Raw genomic sequence first — 23624 nt, forward strand, 5'->3', positions numbered from 1 at the left:
GACCTCATCCATTTCTTGCAATACATTTCCATGCTCATGTGTTGACTCCGCTTGGCAGCAGCAAATCCTTTTTCAGTGTAGAAGAGAACGTGTGGGCGATCCCACTTTAGCAAAGGATGGCCAGATGAAAGTAGGCAAACATGCTTTTGTTGCTGTGAGCATGTCCCTTTGGAAGAGAAGAGAAACTTAACTAATTTTGAGGGTGAATCATTGCACTCAGAATTCATTTTGATGGAGTACTCTATGGGAAATTACACTATAGGCTTCCACTTCATCCTTATAATAAACAGTTCTGCAACCTGAGTATGTTAATTTTAGGCTGATTAGCAAATCTAAGAGCCAAAATGGAAGCTTCTCTGCTGTTTTGATCCTATTAAATACAATCTGAAACTCAAAAGCATTCCTACAAGACCAACTAATCAAAGCAAGAGAAACAGCAGACATAAAGTACAGGTAATTATGTCCATTACAGCCCACACATTGTAGATGCACACAAACCTATGCCCTACTTCTGCCGGCCTCACCGGTGACTTTGCAGGATAATTCATAGCTTTAGAAAGCTACAACAGTTGGATCTCCTGTACTGAATATTAGTCAGACTTTTTTAACATGTCCAACCCAGAGAGATTAACTGGTCAAATAGATAGAAAACTAACATGCTTACAGATAAAGGGATTTCGTCGCTCAATACATTTTTCTTTATTACAAGAATAAGCTACTGTTGACTGACATACAGTGAAAAGCTTGTTGTTAGCCTTGCATATGCTAGAGTTCAAATGTTGTATTGTCTGTTGTAGCACAATGTCTTACAGTTGAACTTAAAACTTTATTTATTGATTGTGATTTACAGGTTGAAAGTTGAAATACACACACTTTAAGTAAGATATTGTAACTTGGAGTATGAGAAGTAACACTCAGAAGTGTTTGAACCTTAAACGTATGTGCTTCTGATGTGTTGTGTGATGTGTTGGGCGCATTCTTGGATCTGAAACTGCCCTCAAGTGCAATGGGTGCCTAAATTTCCAGTTCACTACTTTGGTTTTGCTCCTGGTACCACAACGTTTTGCTTGATGGAACCACGTAATGCACCAGCAACGAGATGAAAACACACTTTCACACAATGTTATTTTTTCATTGAAAAAATAACATTGACAAAAACACAATTTTTTCAAAACAAATATAGTTTGGGTGAGAAAAAAAAAAACCCTATGGCAGACAGACCCAAGCACTTTTTGGTGGAAGTGAGGTAGAAAATATAAAGTGTCCAAGCAAGACACAGGACAAGAATAAAGATCAGATTGGATTTTACTGCCGGTGAGAGCTCAGACAAAAAATAAAACAGGATGATAGACTGGTAAGTAAGTGGTAAGTAATAACAGATTAAGATATCAGAGATTTAAGATCAGATTTATATATAAATTTGTCCTCCGCTTTTAACCCTGGTTGGCACCTGTTGAACACACATGCACATGCACAGGGTCACACACTCATAGAGACAGATGCCATACACTGAAGCGGTGGGCAGCCATTCACAGCGCCCGGCGAGCATGGGGGTACAATGCCTTGCTCAAGGCTACCTCGGCCGTGAAAAGGACTGACACCCTCCAGCTGTCAGTTTAACCAATCTTTTTGAGTGGGAATCAAACCGCCAACCTTCCGGTTATTGGACGACCGAGTCTAGCCACGGCCGCCCATCTTGTTTACTGTTGTGTCACATTTGCTTTGCCTGGCTCCGTCTTTAAAATTGGCAACGTGCAGGTTTATATTTGTAAAAATAATATGATCATGATGATTTGTCTTTGTAGCCATTTCAGCATGATGGTAAATTTAAGTGTGTGGCTGTGCATGTGCAGGGCCCAGACAGAGATTTGCTTCTATAACCGTGGTGTTACATCCCACAACTACTAGGGTCGCCTATGAGCAAAGCGTTGCCAGATTCTCTTTCTTTCCTTTATTGTATAAAACATTCCTGTAGATTGCCCTGAAACATAACACAGTAGAATGTTTTTCTGACAGTAAACTAAATTAAATATTCTTTTTTTATCTCAGATCTAAACATGAATCTTAGATTGACAGTACCTTTCATGTAAGCTTGAAAACAGTCATCGATGAGCTGCTTGTGTATCATTAAATTCAGCTTTTGGCCTGGCAGATATACCATGATTTAAAGACAGTCAGAGCACTGTTATTGTGCATATATACATTTACAAATACTATAGTCATACAATTGTTTCTTTGGCTTTTCTGTTCCTGTTGTTGGTTTTCATGCACAATACATGTTGGCATGTTGGCAATGAACCTCTGGCTGTGGGGAGGACAGCCAGTCAGAATCCTAAATACAATTCTTCCTTCAAAACTTATCTGCTATATCTGGAGCATATGATAACAGATATGCTGGACTGCAGACACAATAAAGCCGAGTGCAGCCTTAAATAAATCGCCATAGGCTATGCAGCTGAGACGCAGCAGAAGCCTTGACCACAAACAGCCCAGCGTCAGCTTCTTAGACTGTTTTCACATTGGGTTTGTTTGTTTATCTGAAGAACTTGAGATCAACTATCCTCCTCCAACTTCATTGGTATGCTTTCATAGTTGTTTGCCGCCGTTCTCATTCACAGCATGTTCGTGCATTGGTTTTGCTATCAAACTGAGATGTATTGTACGGTTGACAGAAAAACACGAGTAAACGGAAAAGCAAAAAATCTTTATTGGAAAGCTATCAAAACCAAGTCAACATCTTTATATATTTCTTAACAAAAGAAGACATTTTCCATTTAAAAAAATATTTAACATCAACAAGAACACCACAAACTATTTTCTCTCGACATACTTTTTCTCCATACTATCTGCATCGACTATGTTTTAGGCACAAAACAAAGGTAATCTAATTAAACGGGATCCTCTACAATCTTCCATTTTTGAGAAAACTAACTTTACATCAGGCCCAGAAAATATTTGAACTGAACTTTTCCAAGCATATGTGGAGCAGGACAGGGAGGGTTGGCACCAGTAAAGTTAATCGTAGGCTGATGGAGCAGTGTGCAGGATTTATAGGCGTCCATAACGAAGTAATTACTGATTGGAACCAACTGAATGACCTTGTCTCATCCTACCCTTTCAAATCCGTTCACAGCCAGCATTTGGTTTGTCCTCTCAGAACAAACGATACAAATGTGATAGAGGACCTGAGGTACACCATGGCTCATTCGAACAAAATTAAATGTGGTTTTTTTTCGTGTGACTCCTTACTAATAAAACAGGCATATTGTACTACCTGAACTTATCATGTTATATACTCCATGTTGACCCTTTTATCTCACAGGTTAAAAAATGCAACAAATTATAAGACTATACGTCTTAAAATATACTCTGTATCTGAGAGCAATGCTATGGCGCCTCAATCAACTCTCTATTCTACTGCGCTGTTAAAATACCAATGTGACATTTAATTAACAAAAAAAAAAAACATTTGGTAAGAATGCACGCCCTTTTCCAGTGTAGCCTTTTTTCACAAATCCTATGCTTAAATACATTCACACATGAGAACTTCACAGAGCAGCTGCTGTCTTCTACAGCTCAATGCTGAGCAGCTTCAACACATCTGGGGATTGAATGCTTTGCCCAAATACACCTTAGCAATTGTGGTTTATACTTCATGTCACCAGCTAATTTCCCTGTACAACATAAGAGCCTGAAACTGTTCCAAGCTTGGCTCCATTAGCATACACTGCTCTACCTTATGTGTGTTTGTACTTGGCATGTTACCATCCATTCTGTTCTCCTCTCAACTGACCAGAGGGAGTTGAAAGGAAATGGCAGGGATCATTGCATCACAAAACACCCGGTGGCCATTGTCCTCAGCCACTGCCACACAGTATTACCACAGTGCCCTCCACGAACAAGTGGACAGGTCATGTGTGCCACAGTGCAGACACAGGGAGGGAGAGAAAGCAGTCGGGAGAAGAAAAGAGATGAAATCATGAAAAAGACAGGAATGAAAACAAGAGGTAATGGGAGTTCAGAAACTGAGCCAAAGCAGGAAAAATTTACAATGGTTTGGGGTTGTTGCCCCACCATGTCAACATTTTAACCATTCTTATATGGATGTACTTGACATTTTTATATCAATGACCCAGATAATGATTGCTTGAAAGCAAACAGACTGTATAAGGTCAAAGGTTGGGGACGTACGCTAAATGTCAGACAGCCCCCTGCCACTGGGCCATCAGGGCTCTCTGTTATTAAAGCAGACGCTGTCTTGGTGCAATAGCAATGAGACTCAACACCCTCCCACCCCCAGTATGGAGGAGTTTACACAAATATGACCCTTTTGTTGGTTTGCAGGAGGACAGGCCCACACTGCTTTTATTGTTTGCACAATAACAGTTTCTGTATGTGCTCCACCTGTGTGGATCTACAGGGGCTCAGATCATCAAAATCCACTCACTATACAAGGACAGAAAAATCACTATGTTCTCTCATGGGCCCCACAGACTGCAGAGGCGTTTAAACGTGACCTAAAACCTCACCTTTTTAAGAAAGGTTACCATTAAAATATATTTTTTATAGCACTTTGGGATATTAAAAATTAAGGGCAATACAAATCAAATCAAATTCATTATTATTATTATTATCATTATTAGACAGTTTGTGATTTGATAACAAGATGCACAATAATAATTCCTGGTAAGTATTCAAGATTAAGAAATTTAAACATATTTTGGGCCTGTGTAAACACACAGTAATGCCAAATGCTTGGGCACTAGTGTTTCTCCCACACAGAGCCCCATGCACAATTTTTCAAGGCACATAAAAGGCATTGTAAGTTGTGTGAAGCATTTTAAGGTGATTATTTTCACCAGCAATACCAATTTAAGCTGTCTCTACGGTTTGTTTTTTTCATTTAATCCCAAGACTGGCTATGTGATTTTGATATGAAGCTTCTGGCTTTGCTCTACCTGTGCAGGGTTCTCTCTTCTCCTCCTGTTGTTTCAGGAAGCTTTTTATCCATTATGATTTTATGGAGTTGTTGCCTTACAAAAAAATGACTTTGGGATAAATCTACACAAAGACTAAAATGTCTATACACATCTTTTCCAATACTCATAAGTTTAAATTAGAAAAATCATTATTGAAAAATGCCTTCTATACCGTTCAAATGAAATAGTCTGTTTTGCTTCATGCGATTTATAGGTATGTAGTTAGTTACATTACTTTGTATTCCTTGCATTAAAGAGAGTATTGACTATTTTTTTTTTGGTGTTTGGCAATCAGCCAAATAATCATATTAACATCACTTTCACAATTGGTACATTCCTATAACCAACATCTGTATGTTAGCTTTGGCTCAGAGAATATTTACCTTTTTTTGCCATTTTTTCTAGTTTTCAGTTCATTTATCTGCATTTCTAAATCTGAAAAATGCAGCCTTGAACACAATAAGCCAATAATGACAATCAGTGTAAATGTGAAGTAACAGCAGGAACAGAGGGAAGTTGGCAGCTGCCTTTGTAAAAATAGGTTGATAGGTGTTAGTGAAATGTATGCGTACCCACAGCATCTCACAATGTACACTACAGCCTACACACGATTATGGCATTGATGTTCAACAAAAACGGAGGTAAATAAGATCAAGAACAGCCGTATTTCATGCAGCCCTGTTGAACTGGAAAGCATAATACTGCACATGTTTTACTGTTATTGCACATTCTGTAGTGGAACTATGAGTTCATATATTTCTTCAAGAAATGTGTTCCTCTCTCTGGAGTTCCATATAATATACTGCACAAGCAGGTGAACATTTCAGGGAGTGCACGGCTCATCTCTCTGGACTCGTCTGTACACGTGAACCGGCAAACCTCCTCACTACACAGCAAACACTAACAAAAGAGAACAAATACATCTTTGCTCTCTACAAACATTAACACAAATACAACAACAGGCAAACACAGAATTAAACAACTGGGTATGACAACAAACAAGTTGGACAAATAATGTCAAATAGGGAACAAAAGGAATAAAGGGCGAGGATCAAACAGGGCTGAAACATACCAGCCAGAAAATGGAGGTAATTTTTTACTCTCCACTGCAAGAATGCAAATAATGTGTCTTAGACAAATTCCAGACATAAAAAAATGGGAGAATTGAGCATGTGAATAAACAAATGCGAAAATAAATTGATAACTGAGCGAGGTACAGAAAAACTTCAAATGAAGGAAGAACTGATGGAAATTGAAGCACACATCTGGCATCAGAAGGATTTGTACAAACACCCTTTCTTCCAAAGGAATACTGAATAACTTCGTCATGTCCTGTCACTGAGGAGCTGTTTTACTTTTCTCATGACAGAAGTAATCTCTTGAGATTCTATTTCATTATTTCCTGTTGGCCATCAGAGGCATGAGACCACATCTATACTCATAACATGTTTTACTTTGTGACATGTGTAAAAGCTAATACTGAGTCAGAGCTTTTTAAATTAGCATTTTTGTTATAAAGCCTTTCTGAAAAAAAACCAAAAAACATTTGTACTATCACATGGACGCAATAAAAAAATAAAAATCTATATTTAATGTTTTTAATGTTGGATACATATAAAAGTGAATTCACTGATCTCTTCTATTCGGTTAATATAATCTGTTTCACAACATAATGCTTGCGGGGGTTCCAAATGTGGGAGGTATAACTTATTTTAACAATATGAATGTATAGAGGGTCATGGCATGATTAATGAAACATGAAAGAAGACTAAGCACGGTTTGCTGCAGATGCTATAAAGTTGTTTTCCCACAGCCTGCAGAACTAACATATGCAAGGAAATGACAAGGAGTACGTCAACAGGATGATTCAATATTCACAATTAACAGTTCTCACTAACATTCATCATGTGTGTGAAAGACACCGCTTGGGGGATTAGTCAGTCGTTCAGTCTGTGTAGAGCCAACATGGCTTTGCATAAGGAAAAAAACAATAATTGTATATCTAGTAGTTTTTTTCGCAGGGAAATCATCAACATAAGCCTCCTTCAAAGAGGGCTTGAAATATCTTTCTTCTACTCTGGGTCTCACTCTCTATACCTCAGCAGTCTTAGTGTGTGGCTGGGCTTTCATACATTTTACTTTAGGTGCAATAGATTTCAGATTAATTGATTTTGACCAACAAACACAATGATGGGAATCGATGTTCTCTCAAATCGATGCAAATTCATAATGGTCAGCTGCAACATGCAGTCCACAGACCAAGCAGATGCAAGGGACAATTTGATCAAGCAAGGTGATGGAATTATGTCAAATGTGAAGCAGTCAATTTTCTTGTATACTCCTTTATACCAGTAATTACTTAAACCAGACTAGGATTGCGTTTATAGCAAAAGTATAAAGAAAATCAATGTCACAAAAGACCCATCTCTTTCATATACAAGCTCTCCATGTATTCCTATTTGTGGAACAATTTGTCACCAGCACCTCGTATTGCAGATTCCTCTAGAGCAGCCATCAATAAACCATTCGTTGTCACATGCTGTGCCATGTCATTAACGTCCATCTTCATGGTAATCTCTCAAAGACATCATTGATCGGAGTCCTCTGTATTTCTTTACAGTCAGTGGGATACTGTGGAATACGTCCCACAGCGAACGAGAGAGAGCTCTCCCGCCTCAATCTAAATCGCTTCCTCGTACCCAAGATAAGAGTGGAATTGAGTTATTGAGCAGACAGTTTAAGATATAAGCTCTCACTAAAGGGGCACTCAAAGAAGTCAAAATCAAAAGAGACTTTCTTACAATGCTACCCATCTCATCGTCATCTTTTGTCTGCTGCAGTGCTCTGATTAACCCCCGCTGAAAAGGCCGCAGTAGGTGGTTGAAGCTGGTCAAAAGCTAACACTGCAACTGAATGAGTATTAACGACAAGGTGGTGAGGTCCATTCTTATGTTACATATCGTATATTACATGTATGTATTCCTAATGTGCCTACCACCTGGCACTCAACCCTATTAACCATAGTACATTGATTTGGGTATGCAGGTCGCCAATAAAAAAATGTAAACACTTCATACAGTAAAGCATTTTACAACCCTAATCACATTTACAGACAGGGCTTCAAAAGGTGGGTCATATTTAGTTGAACACTAATTAAAAGGGCTTGTCAGATCTAAATAATGGTTGGCACTACTATGATTCCAAGCCAATTTCTAGAAACATCTAAAGGGCAAAACAAAGCACTCAGTTTTTAATATGTTACAATGACTGTTTTAAGCTCAATATCCAGCTACAATATCATCTTCAACGAAGAAGCTGCTTTAAAAGAATGTAAATTTATTAACATACACAATTATTAAAGTAAAAAATAGAATGTCCTTAAAATCAAGAAGAAGGCAACAGAAAGTGTCTTTGGTACTCTCTCTTACAGGAAACAAGCAGCTATAATGGACCGACTTTCCAGTAAAAAGCCTTTCCAGTAGAAATCCAGCAATCAAAAAAGATGCAAACACTGTGTGCATGAATCCCGTTCAGGAGGAAAAAGCCATAGAAGGTGTGAAAACTGCCTTCTGCACTGAAGATGAAGAGGGCAGAGGGGTGATGTCGACTCTGGCAGCGCCTTGAAGTACAGCAGTCAAATCATGATGGAAATCCCAACCACCAATTTGTTCATACACACACTTTACAAATGAAGTGAACTGCCGGTGCGAAGCATCTAGTTCATAATTCTGGACTTTTTTTTTTTGTAGCCAGAGGTGAGTGTGTGCCTGTGGGCATTATGCACATCCATACTCTAAAATAAATCTCAATTAGGAGGTAGCCACACCATGGGGCATACCATGCTTTATCATCTCATTTACTCTAAACTGAAACATAATTATAAAAAAAAAAACTGGAACATGATGATGAATTAAGCAAAACTTTGTTTTTGAAGCCTGTGTCATCTCCTGCTCAGAGCCTATTTTCACCAATTGTATACTCTCTGTAATCCATCAGCATGTGCAGAAAGGAACAAAGTTGATATAACCCTGTTTGATATGGCTCTGAAGCCTACAGTATTTATGGTTTATTATCCATGGGAGCACAAAGAGAAAGAAAAGAGCAATATAACCTCAATAACTAAATATCTGCAACTTTTTTCCCCTTAGTTTTTAGAAGTATGCCTACATTGAGTTCCTGGAACTAGATGCAACTTGAGATAAAAGGAAATTCGCTTTTAGCATTTCCTTGTCAACACAATCCCCCGAAACAAGCTTGTATTCTTTCATGATTTTTAAAGGGCTTTTTTCTTTGTTTGTCAATAACCAACTCAAAACTACTTACGGATACAGATTCAAGGTAACATAGATGGAGTACGTTCTTTTTTATAGATATTATGATGATACCGTTCATAGTAGTAAGGAATGAACTTCAGTTCTGAGCTCTCTTTAGCTTTAAAAGCACAAAAAAAAAAAAAAAAAAATGAGAGGGGATCAATTTAGCAAGGTGAATTGGCTGCATTTAATTTCTGCTTTTGGTTCAAAGTCTTCTTACTGAGAAAAGACACTTTATATAAGAGAAAGAAGTACACAGTATGAAGGAAGGACATACAACAATGGCTCTAAAATGTAAAAAAAAAAAAAAAGAAAAAGAAAAAGACACTTTTCCTTTCTTTTATTTTTTTCCCCACAGGCCGTGTATTTTCAGGCTTTAAGCAACCTGTAGATACAATCTCGAGCTTTTGAACAACAGCAAAATTTCATGGAATGCAAGTAATTTCCATCTCACCTTCTACACTGTACAGAGCATGACTCAGTTTACCCACAATGAGGTTCTGACGATGTAAAAAAAAGGACAATGTTGTTGACTTATAGACAAGAAAAACAACGATAGCCCTGAAAGGAAAATTAGAGTGATCCGACTTCCCTATGCTGTCATCTAAATATCAAAATTCTATAGTTTGTACATTGCTGTCCCAACGTAAAATGCTGTATGCATTACATAAAGAAAGATAAAAATTTAAAGAGAGGATATTTGATTCTCTTGTGTGTTAAGTGAAGAAAGAAAAATGACTGATGACAAAAAAAAAAAAAAAAAAAGCTTTTCAGAGTGCATCAACCAGCTTTGTTAGGCTTTAAAAATAGTATACTAGCCGTGCCACAGTCCTGGTTGTGTGCTTTTTCACATCATGTTCCAATCAAGGTGCGATTTTCTTCACAATACAGAGGTGTAAATTGTAATAAATAGGCAGTCACATGCAAGATGCAGCGCTCTAGCGTCAGCCGATCAGGACTTTTTGTGACATATTGTGGTATTTCTGAGGTTATAAAAAGATTTTTCATTTATGATGTCAATATTGCAATAATAATGCATTAGTTTACATTGAACCTCCTATTTACTTGTGAAGTTTTCCGTAATGAATTTTATTCATGGAACAATGTTGAATTGCTGGAGGCCCCGTTTATAGCCATGGAAAAGGCATATAATCACTTATAATGATCAAAATCTCAGAACTGTGTGTTTTACTGATTTACTGAATTGCATGAGCTAGAAAAATAGTACACTTTTATTTAACTGTTATTTTGCGAATAAGTGCTATTTGTGAGAATTGTGGACCTTATGCCATATGAAGTGATAAGCTGTGTTCTAATAGTGTTTCTTTAATGTGGCCTGAGGCTATCTATTTTAAACCCAGGACATAAACACATGAAAATGATGTGCAGCCCTGCTCACACCTCCTTATAAATGACATAAATCTACAGATCACTTTAGAACTTATCATTCCTATTTCAATTAAATATTTGTGCTTCCATTGAAACATATCTTTAGGCAATCAGTTGGCCATCATCAAGGCCTTTAGAGCCTCTGGAGCAGTTGAGTAATAGGTTACCATGGTTACTTCAGTTGAATGAAACTGGTTAAGTACAAGGTTTGCTCAATGACTCACTGATGTCAGTTATGGAAAGAAATCTTAGAATACGTTAGAATATATATATAATATGCTGCTAGTGTCTTTGAAAAGATATTAGAAACATGTGAATTTCAGAAAAAATACAAAGTACTTTTCTAGTACTCCAGTGCTTACAAAGTGAACCGTCCATAACAGAGCTCTCCAAGGTTCTGAGAACAATGAGGCACAAAGTGGAGCTGTCCACAGTTCTTCATGCTTCTCTGCAACATGAGTCAGAGCAGGCAACTCCACTGAAAAAACATTGCATTGAGATAGTCCTCATCCCCTTTTGTTTGTCTGCCACATCCCACTCACTATTTCAGTCAAAGCACTTTGACGTGGATGTGCGCAGAAATCTTTGAAATATCCAAATATCCCCATTCGATTAAAATTACATGCTACCGATGCTCAGAGGTTTTACTGGCTGAATGGCGTCTAATATTTTCATTAATTTAGCACACAGATTTTATTTTTAATCAAACCAATTCATGAGATTCCTTTGAATGTCACCGAAAAAATTTGTATTGTCACAGTGATATTTTAATAATGTATCATTAAATTGTCATGTCATATACTATGGAGGTGCATAGCATAAAAGCTGTGCACAGTGAACTGTTACCCAAAGTGGGTCTTCAGCGGCACATACCAATTACTTTATAAACCCCACACCAGTAATACAATCGGAAAAACATTGCTTTTGTTTAATATAAAGCTGTAACTCCCCTTCCTACTCTGCACTGCTGAATATTGACCTTTTGAAGCGAGGATGGTTTATATAGATTCATCCCCTGGCTGCAAACATTACATAAGGAAAAACGGATATACATTGAAATATCTTGCAGCAATGCTGGGCTTAAAATTCCTTCAGTTACACATTTATAGTATATGCAGTTCAGCTAAGTCACACTTCCTTGTTGTCTCATTGAACAGTTTCACCGCAGACACAGGATGCTGAAGGCGGGAGCGAAAATCACTTTGCCAACTCAAACTATGATTTACAAATACTCTTAGAAATTAGAGTTGACATTTTTAAATGAAAAACAAGGTCTCGTTTTTACGTATGAGTGGGTAGTGCCAGTTATGACATGAACAATTTTAGGCATACCTTATCCATTATAATCAATGATAATGCTGAAAATCTGGTTGAAAAATCTTAATGTCTATATGCTTGGAGCCATGAAACAAAATCATTAATATCCAGCTGTCCTTGATGGTTCTAGGAAATTCAACAGGCTAATCTTTCCCAATGTCTTCTGATGGGAAATAAAAACCATACAGATGTCAGATTCATCCAAGATTTAAGTCCCTCTCCCATCAGTTATGCTTTGCATGTGCAATAACGGAGGAATTACCCATAAAAACCAGAAATCACATTGTTAAACATAAACTATCGTGATTCATGACTTCTGCTTGTGGTTCGGTCCTCCAAGTTGGCATTCTGTGTGTCAAATGAATCTACTTCTAATTCCAGTGCTGGTGTTTATGCCAAAGGCAATTCCAAAAAAAGAAAATCAGAAGAGAGGGACTTACTGTGAAAAAAATATATAAATCTTCAAAATGCATTCTCATGTACTGATGGATAAGCTGAGCCTAGTCCTGACATTAACGATAATAATACTGATTTGCTGCTATGAGAGCAAGATATTGAACCTGATGCGAATGAAAAATGCATTTACTTTTCTGCTACCACTCTCTGTGACTGCTGTAATGATTAGAGGGGAGGTCAGTGTGATTTCTTGGGTGTGCACGTTTGGCAGTGGTGGCCTGTATGGTTACTATTCTCTTCAGTGATATAAACAAAAGCCCTCTGTAACCTCATGGAAATCATTTTTACAGCCTATGCTTAATTAAAATGTCACATTCACTGTAGCAGCGTACAGTGGAGTTCTCTGCAAATTAAGAAAGAATTAGGATGGCAGATGTGGCCTTAATGGCTTAATCATGTTTAAATGTTCAGTCCAGTAAAGAAACAGATACACACTTTTTATTATTATTATTTCACCCATGAGTAATGCATAAATGAGTAAAAATAAATAAGAACATTTGAAATGTAGATTTAGGGGCAGCTGCATTGGGCATGTTAAAACGGCAACGAATCAGAAAAAAAAGAACATATTCCAAGAGCCAGTTGCTGGGTAAACACACCAATTAAACAATGAAATTACCTTACTAGGCATGTTATTTAAACACTGATGGACTCCCTCCACGCTGTAACCACACTGTCTGACATTTTACTTGAATGCTAACATTGAAAATGTGTGAATTTTGGACCAGACATGGATCAGAATGTATTTAGTGTGGCAGTATTTATACAATACGATGTTTAGCAGAACAATTCGATTTGGTTAACCTGGGAGGTAAAAGTTTCTATCTTCCATACCTTACTCATCTCAATAAAACAATTTACATGTAGAAATGTAGTCACCTTACTTACCTCAGTAAAGGTACTGAATCTAATTTCACCTGCAGTCACTTGTATACTGTATGCTTATCCACCACTGTGCATCTGTTGTGCAAAGTTGTTTAATTTGGAAGACAAATAAGGTAGTAAATTTAATTGGAGAACATTATTATAATATAATAAACCAAATGCTAATAACTTGGGTCAAAATGTGGGTCATAAGCATTTATTCTAATTAAAACAATCTCACAACTTCAATACATAACAAAAAGGAGGTTATTCACACGAGGAATTCACAGCACTTTTTAATTGTCTATTTTTTAAAGTTGTATTAAAGCAGGCGCTATTGTAAGTTTAACCTATTATGAGATGTTAACCTGCTCTTCAGTCATGCATTTCAGTTTGTTTTGAACACTGGTGAACGTATACATCCAGGCCGCTGTTTCCAAGAGAGCTACTTCAACTTTCAGAGCAGTAAACACACTTTTCTTTCCCTCTGCATTCCAAAATCATGTATGAGATTTCCATGTTCTACTCTAAATTGTTCTACCTAGAGTATGTTTATCTTTCCCTTATACCACTGCAGCCTTTTCCCCTGAAAGTGTAATGCTGAGAATGAATGTAGAAAGACCAAATTAAAGGGCCCAATTTGAAGCAGCACCACTTCACTGATAAGCTGTGCCAGTGATCTGTGAGAGCACTCAGGGTCTGCAACATTATGACAATACAGAGGAATAAAGCAGATGAAAGAGAATAGTCTGGCAGGAGCAGAAATCAGATGGGCAGAGGGAGAGGAAAAACAATCTAAAGTCTAATTGTTTTATGCCTCAAGGCAGCAAGGGAGTACAGAGAGACATTTTCTTTCCACATGTCGTTCAGCACAGTCGCTTCACTGCATGATCATATTCATTTTCAACTGGTGGCAGTATTTTTTTTGCCACATTTTTTCTGTGATGAATTTATTGAAAAGGTGACATGAAAGGCGTCTGATTAAAAAATATAACTTTAGGTGTGACCATAAAGCACTGGCATTGGGACTCTGCAATAACACACGCTGGCTAAACGAGTCGGGCATCTTCCAGGTGATTCTGCGTCATCTCTGCCCTTTGGAAAGACGATGTTACTATAACCATTTAGAAGTAACATTGAAGCCAGCGATTAAATCTATTCCTATGCTGCAAAAATGACATTTCTGAGTAAAGTTACTTAAAAAAAGCACACAGTTTAGCTCCTCAGCTTGTTTTTTCATGCACTTGAATTTGTTGGGATCAAATGTTAGGCCTCGTATTTTTAAAGGGATTTTTAGGGGCTATAGTTGGTTTTATGGATAGACTTAGACTTAGGTCATGGTTAGGTGTAAGTTAAACATTAGAGTTGAATATTCAGCTCTGGTGGTCAGGGTAAGGGGCTAGGGAATACATCATGCTAATGTTGAGTCACTGCAAAGATTTAAAAAGCAGCTATGTGTGTTTCTGTGTGTGGTGCCACCATCCAACCAAAAAAAAAGAAAATGTGGATGTTTTCCATAATAAATGCGATGCACCAGTCCTTTTGGAACGATTTCAAGAATTGCACAATTGGCACTGTGGGCCTTCTTTTTTTCATGTCCAGGGGCATGAAACAGCCATGCATGTTGCCTCCAATCATTGGTTTTATAATAGTTTTCAAACTATTCTACATGAAATGTTTGGTAAGGATTATATATACCTTTATGGATGTGGTGCCAGTCTTTCCTACAGGTGTTGTAGGCAGTGGCCTAAGGCACAATCTACAAACTCAATCTCCTTGGCAACTTCATTGGTATCATAATTAAGAGTTACTTATTGGTTTTAACCTCACATGGCTTTTCTTTCATTTGAGGTGTGTGTATACGAATAAGAATATGTCAATTGATATTCTCCACAACTATTTCAATTACTGCTATATTTCTTTAGTTGCTCATTTCTCTGTGTGAACTGACATTTGTAACATGGATCCAGTTAATCTCTAATGATTTTCTGCTGTAATCATAAGGAGACATTGATATGAAAGCAGAATATCTATGTATTTCACAGTTTTCTATTCAGCTCTCATTTTAGATCAAGAACAAGATTCTATTTGAAAAATATAAGAGATGCATGACATAATCTTTAATTTGACGGTAAATAGTCCAATGTCAAATAAATTCAGTATATAATGAAGTGTCTCACAAACAAATGTTTTTAATCATTTATTTATTGTCCTACTGAGTAAGAGCAGTTCAGTAGGTAGGTTCCAAACATATATTTATTGGTTTAACTTGGACTATATGTGAATTTCATGTACATGTACAATATGATGTTTTTGTTTTTTTCATGCTCAAATTCTAACTTCTTATTTCAAGGATTTCTGAAATGTAAGTATTGGTTGCATTTGTTTATTAGTAGTAGCTCAAACTACTATATTTGTGATAATGCATAATTTTGACATGAAATGCTTGTGCTGTGCCTCATATTTAGAGAAGAAAAACTATTTTTATTGTGTGCAGGCCTTCGTGTTTGTTCAAGCTTAACATCTCCAAACCATAATATTTGGTGATAACCTTCACATATATGATGAGATTGACGCATCTCACTACTATTAGATATAAACTTGATATGATAACACAGAGCAATGGATTCTACCATCTTTAGTCCAATAATTAGGTGTGTTAAGATGACCCGTTAAGAGGCTGAACCCTAATTAAAACTATCTTTTCACTTTGTGAGAATGTTCTGTTATTCTTGAAATAAAGCAAACATGACCAAAAGTAAAATTTAAGTTATAAATAATGATAAAATCAGAAATTGTTTAAACTCTTCCTGTTAAAGTAGTTTGGATTTAAAGTGTTTTTATTTTCGATCTAGGCTTGGAGTTCCATGGATTGTTTGGGAAACAGTGTATGACTATCTTTCCCACTGATCCTCAGCATGCTTCAAAATGCACCAAAGGATGACTCAAACACAAGGAATAGTAAAGATATGAAATTACCAAGTTGAAGCCCAGATTTAAATTCTTCTGAAATGTTCGGGTGATTAAAAATTACTACCAACTGGGAAAAAAAAGTCCCTCAAATCCTACAGCTAAATGCATTTTACTGAAGTGCAGCTAAATAGTTCAGGCAGCTGATGTCAAACACTAAGCAAAACCGTTAGAATAATTCATATTTATTCTGAAGCATTTCCATTGAAGTATATGACGCATAGTTTCCTTGCATCATTAATAACAAATCCTTCCAAATTTCTGGGAAGATTCAGCTTAAAAGAGGAACAAATACTATTAAAACATTCACCAGTTTCAGTTGGGAGTGCCTACTTTTTACGTGACGGTATTTGTCATGTCAGACCACTGCAACAGATCAAGCAGCAGATGTTTGTGTTTTGCATTCACAACGCAAGCTTCATGGGATTTGCCATTCTATAATAGTGACAACATTTGTTTGTACAGGGAGGTTGCAATGGCTGCTTTAAATGGTCTGTAAAAATCAAGGCAGTCTGACTATGTTCATAATTTAAAAAAATACATAAATCCCACCGAGCAACACCACCAAAACCTTTTTTTTTCCTCACTCCCTGCTGGGTTCTTTTGTGAAATGAGGACACGATAGTGCAGAGGAAGATTATTAAGAACAATCAGACATATTTGACTCCACAATGCTTGCATTGATGAGCTCAAATGTAACTATACATGTGGTGTGATAAGTGCTGAAAGTCCTATGTAAGTGCAGGCCGCCAATAACAAACATGTTATTAGTATTTTATGCACCAGGAATAATTGGACTTTCACCATCTTGAAAAGTGGACCAAATGGCACGGTGTCAGACTTAATGGCTAAATATCCATTGTCAATACACATTGCTTGAAATTACTTCACCTATGAATTACATGTGTAGATTTAATTTTTGTTGTCGTTTTAAATATCTTATGTACAATGTCTTAGCTGATTTTTTTCAGTATCCTCTCAGTTTTTACCTAAATATTGTTGGACATACTTAGATTTCTTTGCTATTCAAAACAGACATTGTGAAATGAACTCTGTGCACAGTTATGAGAGGATATGAATATATAGTGAAATACCTACTGTGCTTCTCAAAGTCAGATGTCCAAAGAGTGTTATAGAAGCAAGGAGGTCCTTTAGAAAATCCCCTGTGTGAGTCTATTCACAGGTCACTTACTTCAGGTTCTGAAAGAAAACAAAAGAAACACAAATCAGACCAGACATGGAGAACGAGCTCACGACTTAAACTGACTCAGCTACCTCAAATGCCCAGCGATCCAGGATAAGCATCCTTGAAGAAATGTCAGTCCAAGGAAGAACATTAGCTATACCACAACTGGGCAGCAGCCAAGAAAAGAGCCCGTTGACATATGCACAATATATTTCTCCTTGCCTGGTCAACTTGATCATTTTTCTGCCTAAACAGCTGCCACAGAATGGCTCATTACACCATCATTTCAGTTGGAGAGGACAAGTGACAAGACAGGCCATTCAGTTTTGTAGCTCAGCCTCAGCCAGTGTGTGTGCCTTACTGATTCGCACACAAAAGGCACATGAAGTGCTTTAAGATATTTAGAAGAAGTTGATGTATGGGTCTATCCAGTCCATCTTACAGAAAAGCAGAGAGAAGCAAAGGCTGTGAAGAGCACAGCCTTTGCTTCTGTAGGCCTACTGTCTGGTTAATCTGCAGAAACCAATGTCGCCTGTGGTCGTCAATTGACTACAAAGCAAGAAAAAAAATGGTAATCAATCACCAGATAACCACGTCACATGGAGAAACAAAAAGTTGTTTACCTGTTTTTTAGTGCAGAATACTTGCCTGCTCCATCCATGAAAGGAATAGTGTTTAAGAGAGCTTACAAATAAAATCCACTATTCTAATTGTTAGAGTTTCAATCTATGAGTGACTTGAAAAATGTATTACCCGTTTATCATAATGCACATCATAGTACTAAGCAGGCTGATTGCTGTGACGGTGTGGGACATAGGATCAGAGGACTCAAACTGGCAAAGTGTTTTCGGTCTATTATCAGGCAGTGGTAAGTACCAGTGGTGAGGCTAGAGCCCATCCAAAACTTGCCTTAGCCCATCCTATAATTTAGTCCTCAAATCGTTTTTTTTTCTCAAACCTGTTTTGATTGGAGATGGGGAAAATGGTAACGGGCTCAATTGGCCCAGTAAAATCAAGCACAACCTCCCTGCATGCATCTCTTGTCTCTGATTGGTGGGTGGGCGCCTCCTGTTTTTCACACCAAAACTAAACACTAATGACCAGGTAATGCTTCATTTTAGGATCTTGACATAATCTGACCACAAGACGATTATATTAATCCCTCTTCTTACGTTTAAATTTGCAGAATGGGCAGAATAGAATGATGCGTAGCATTATAAACTAGGGTGCTATGAGATAGGGCTGGCTATTCAGTTGCAAAGAGTTAACTTGTTGCCCAGTGGCAAGATATGAAAGATATGAAATATCACTAGTTAAGTTTTATGCCAAGTTAGAAAGTCTAACAGGAATAAATTGGTCTGGGTTACTGTAATATTATTGCTGACAGGGTTGCTAGATTGGGCGGTTTTGCAATCTATTTTGCAGGTAAAAATGGGTTTGGGCTGGTGGATAAAAATCGGGCTGGTTTCGGATCAGTTCGGCGGGTTTTGGTAGACTAAACACGGGAACTTCAGATCCTTCTTCCCGCGACCCTCAGCAGGCAGCAGTCTCACTCACCCATTCATTCACACACACCCACTACAGATCTGTCTGCTTCTCCATAGATGGACATACGTTGTTTTTTTTTTTTAAAGAAAACAGCAAAGTGCAGGTGAGAGAATGTAATGCCATTGAGTAGTATAGCAAGAAAATATTTAATAGATAAATACATGTTAATGAGTTAACATTTATGTATTTGTTGTCAGTTGTTATACTGTATTGCTTTGTCTTTTTATTGGACAGTACAAAGAGGGGGAGACGAGGATAGAGAGAAAATGAGAGAGAATAAGATGAGACAGGTGAGAACATGAATAGGTATTCAAGAATGCCATGATAATAAACATCTTTTGGCCACATTAATTGCATTTGCCCATATTTAGTTACTCAATCTTTTAAAAATGTTTTTTCCCACTGCACATTGCCAAGTTATAATGTAGGCCTACATTTGCTGTATTTACCCCAGAACTTGGCCCACTAGGCTTGTTTGCTTTATGTATCATTATAAAGGTTTATAGCATTTTCCTTACAAAAGTTTTGTATGCATGTAAAGAGGGAGAGAGGAGCATGGAGAGAGGGTAAGAGCAGGATGGGGAGAGAGAGGGTAGACAGAGGGTGCAAGACCTGGAAGAAGAAGCTGAGAAAAGGGCATGGATTGTTAACCACCTCACTAATTACCTATAAAAATAAAGTACATTATATTTAGTCATGTTTTTTTTACCACCCATGTTCCATATTTACTATGTGTAGTTTACATAGAAAACCAATGTGTTTCAGTACTGTGTAAATATGATACAAAAATAATGTACTGCCCATGGCATGGAGGAAGGTGGTTCATGTCTCAATGCATATTAAATCCCATTTATGCTTTTAAAAATAGCCCAAAATAGCCTAAAGTTGAAGATGTTTTTTTTATCCCTTAATAGGCCAAAAAAGCTGATACACAACATTATAGGCGGGCAGCTGTGGTAAATTGAGCCTTCTCCTCAGTTTACATTAACTAATTTTTGGAGATGTTGATCATTGTTCATCCTTAATCATTAATGTTATACATCATAGGTTTAGGAAGATATTAGACTCTCAACCAATGAAATAGTTGATTTAGTGGGGGGATTGTATGTCAGTGGAACTTGTACATAGATCATTGAGAATCAAAGAAATTTAAACACTGGATTAAATTCAGTTGCCTCAGAATTCCTTGACAAGAACAGATGTCAGTTCCCCCCCCCCCCCAAAGAAAAAAAGGTCAGATCCTAGAATCGCCCCTGATAATTACAGAGAGACAGTCAGGGCATAGATAACAGATGAGTACCAGGCAAAAACCTAAAGTAAAAAAAAACTAATCCAAACAATCAGACAAACAGAAGTGTGAAGAGGAGGCGAGAACCACAAACGGGTGAGGGTCATCAACATGTGAAAGAAGAAGAAACGGATACTCAAAAAATGACAGATTCAAGAATACAAGGGACAAAGGGGTGTAAATAGAGAGGGATGGAAACGAATAAGTGAAAGCAAATGAGCACAAATCAACGAACAGGACATTGGAGCAATGTAAGAAAAAATGGAATGCACTAGAGAAAAAATTCAAAATTAAATAGGAAGTAAAACTAACCAATGTGTAGAGACATAGCTAAAAAAAAAAAAAAAATTTAAAAACCTAAACTATGGCAATCGTTTTAATAAAAAGCACTTCTACACAGAGGGTTAAGTCTGATGAGGATCACTAATAAATACAAAACTATGATAAGAGAATATGCTGTTGTTTATGGTCACTTTTTTTTTTTGCCTGAATCCCTTCAAAGACCCCAGTAAACTATATTCAGATATTATGTTTGTGAAAAGCTGTTTCGTTATTCCCCATCTTTTTTAGTGAAACGTATAGTAATTATAAGAATACTAAGTCAGAGATGTGATTAAAATGATCAAACTTATTCAATGAAACTGGATCATAACCATCGACCACCAATTTAAAAAGTCTCCCAAGTCTTAATTCCATCTGGAAATTAGTGCACCTTATCAAAGTTCAGTAGCGTTGGCTTGCTCAGTGACTTTACTTGCAAAGCCATAATAGAGATACTTAAACAGGTCATGCAGTTTCTCCTGAAGCTATGAGAAAAATACTTTCATATCTAATATAATTCGCACGGACTCAAACGGTTTGACGCACACCAGCAGACATGCAAGCAGTGGCTGCTGTCACCTTCGGGGCACTCACCTCTTCTACTGAGTTACCCGTGCTGCTATTTTCATCCCACCCAGTGAACAGGCTAATCCACTGTTGAAGGATTTGTGAACTGTGGTACAGAGTAATTGTGCTGCGGCAAAATGAGTGTGGCTTAATTGGAGCAAAGACTTAATGAGAGCCCCTTGAGGATTATCATCTGTGGCTCAGAAATGGCCCAGGTAGCGGAAAAGGATCAGCTCACTGCTTTCCAAATTGGAATGACAGTACCGAGCTGCAACTGCACCGGTAGAATCTTAAGATATTATTATTTTTTTTTAATTTTTGTGTTAATTTATTTTCAGGAGAGTCCTTGGAGAGTCGTGGACTAATATGAAAATCCCCGTGGAAAATGTGGATTCTGAACGAAGAGCATCCTGTCACAGCCAGAGGAAAGTTATAGAGCATTTACTTGTTTACTTTTCTCCATGTGATCTCAGAGCAGAATTTGTTGTCTACCTAAACCGACAATGAATTGCAATTTGTTTTTAGTACATTGTTGAAAGGAAATTCTTCAAAACTATACTCTCTTCACAGGAAACGGGGAAATACAGTTAAAGATATGAATAGAGCTTTATTGAAGGACTTGGGTTTGATGTAAGTACATCACATGCATGGATCTGAAAGGGATTCTATCAAAAGCAAGGAAAACACCATCCTTACGGTTATATAGGGCTGTAATTGAATCACATGGTTTTCATTTATGTTTAAGGTTTATTCCGGTCTAGCTGATTTCCTTACTAAATAAAATGACTTTTTTCCCCTAGTGCTGGCAACTTGCTTGCGTCCTGTTCAAAATAACATTCACTAGATACCATATATTGGCCTTGTGCCTGTCGTACATGTTCCCAGTTTGATACAGACTCTGCACTCGTTGTAGCCACTCTCTATTATTGGTGAGGATGCAGTTACATGCACACACAGTAAAATGAACAAAATTTCACAATGAGAACTGCCTTAAATGTTATGTCCTTATAACAACGTTAGAAACTGAAATCCTATCGAAAGAGTAATCTGCATTACTTTTCTTTATAGGAATGAAGATTAAAAATTCAACAAATTACACAAATGTTTAGATTAAATATAGATGGGAATAAATTATTTTTTTATTATTATTATTTTTTTTAAATCAGCAGTTGATGTGTTGCTCATTTTCATGATGAATTGATCACAAATAGGCTGACAAAGGAAGACTTAAGTCTCAACTGATTCACGAGAATCCACAGAATGTTTGTCACTTTTCTTTAAAAAAAGATGGAGACAAATCATTTGTCACTTTTAAAGAAAAGAGACAAAAGATTAAATGTTTAATACATACCTTTTCTTTTCCCATCAGTTCACCAGTTTATTGAATCCTTTTTAGCTCTTCTCATTTCACTCAAAAATTAGGCCTAAAAAAAATTTTTTTTGGTTCCGGTTTCCGACCGACCCTGTCAATTTACGTGCGACCCAAATTATTTTATGAGCTTGGGGAAGAAAAAAAAAAAAGAACACAAATACATTTTTTTTTATGCAAACTATGATTACGTTTTTGTACAGCACCTCTTCATCCTGTACAAGGATGAGCGCATGCTCTCGTGAAAACAACGACTTCACGTGAGCTCTGCATGCAGACTGCATCGGTAGCGCGTGTTGCGGGAGAAAGATGGATATATGCGTGGTCTCCATTGTTTGTCCATGCAATAGCGTGACAAACAAAACTGTAAGATTGGGTAGGAAAATGTCCTTGAAGAAGTTAAGCAGTGCACTTGTTCATTTGTGTCGGCAGCCGGTGTTCAGTTGATTTCTCCTACTTGTCGAGAATTGCTACTTTGTGGTTTTGCGCATGCGCCGAGCCGATTTTCTAAGTTTCGTTTTCACGCCCATAATGTTTTGCAAAAAATAAGATATTTTTCATATCATACTATCATTTTCATTTTTATGAATATATATAGGCTACATTATATATAAAAAAAATTTCAATTGTTTTGTGTTAGGCAGAATAGTAAAAGCAGGCCGTAATGTTGGACAACAGGGCTATGAGTCACAGAACACCAGAGTGACACTTTAACTAAACTATTACATTTATTTATGAAATATTGCTTGAGATGTCTTCAATGCCAATGATCCAGGTTGTATCGACTACATATGTTGTTCATATAAAAATGTGTGTGTGTGTAACATGCTGGGAGTATCCATTACTGCTGTAATAAAAAAAAAATTAAAAAAAATCTACCTATCACTCGCTGCCACTGGAAAAAAAATAAAATAAAATAAAATAAATTCCCTACCTACCCATGACATCAACTGACAACCAACAGGAACCAAACTTTTTTTATTTTAGGCCTTAGTTTCCTTGTAGAGAAACGTGGTGACATTTGACTAGTGCCGTAAAGTGGACACTTCAGTGGCTC

General features: G+C 37.1%; 1 protein-coding gene across 4 annotated transcripts in view; it reads right to left on the minus strand.

Annotated features, from left to right (window-relative positions):
- Positions 1 to 23624, minus strand: part of lingo2 (leucine rich repeat and Ig domain containing 2) — a 216076-nt gene that overhangs the window by 126030 nt on the left and 66422 nt on the right. For 3 of the 4 annotated variants that reach the window (XM_075481847.1, XM_075481844.1, XM_075481846.1), the window contains one exon: positions 17387 to 17488. The gene's annotated coding sequence lies outside the window, so the exon portion shown is untranslated. Of the gene's footprint in view, positions 1 to 17382; positions 17489 to 23624 lie in introns of all 4 variants that reach the window. The other variant, XM_075481845.1, reaches the window with a different exon arrangement.

Source organism: Odontesthes bonariensis, chromosome 13 (assembly GCF_027942865.1).
Source record: "Odontesthes bonariensis isolate fOdoBon6 chromosome 13, fOdoBon6.hap1, whole genome shotgun sequence".
NCBI lineage: Eukaryota > Metazoa > Chordata > Actinopteri > Atheriniformes > Atherinopsidae > Odontesthes > Odontesthes bonariensis.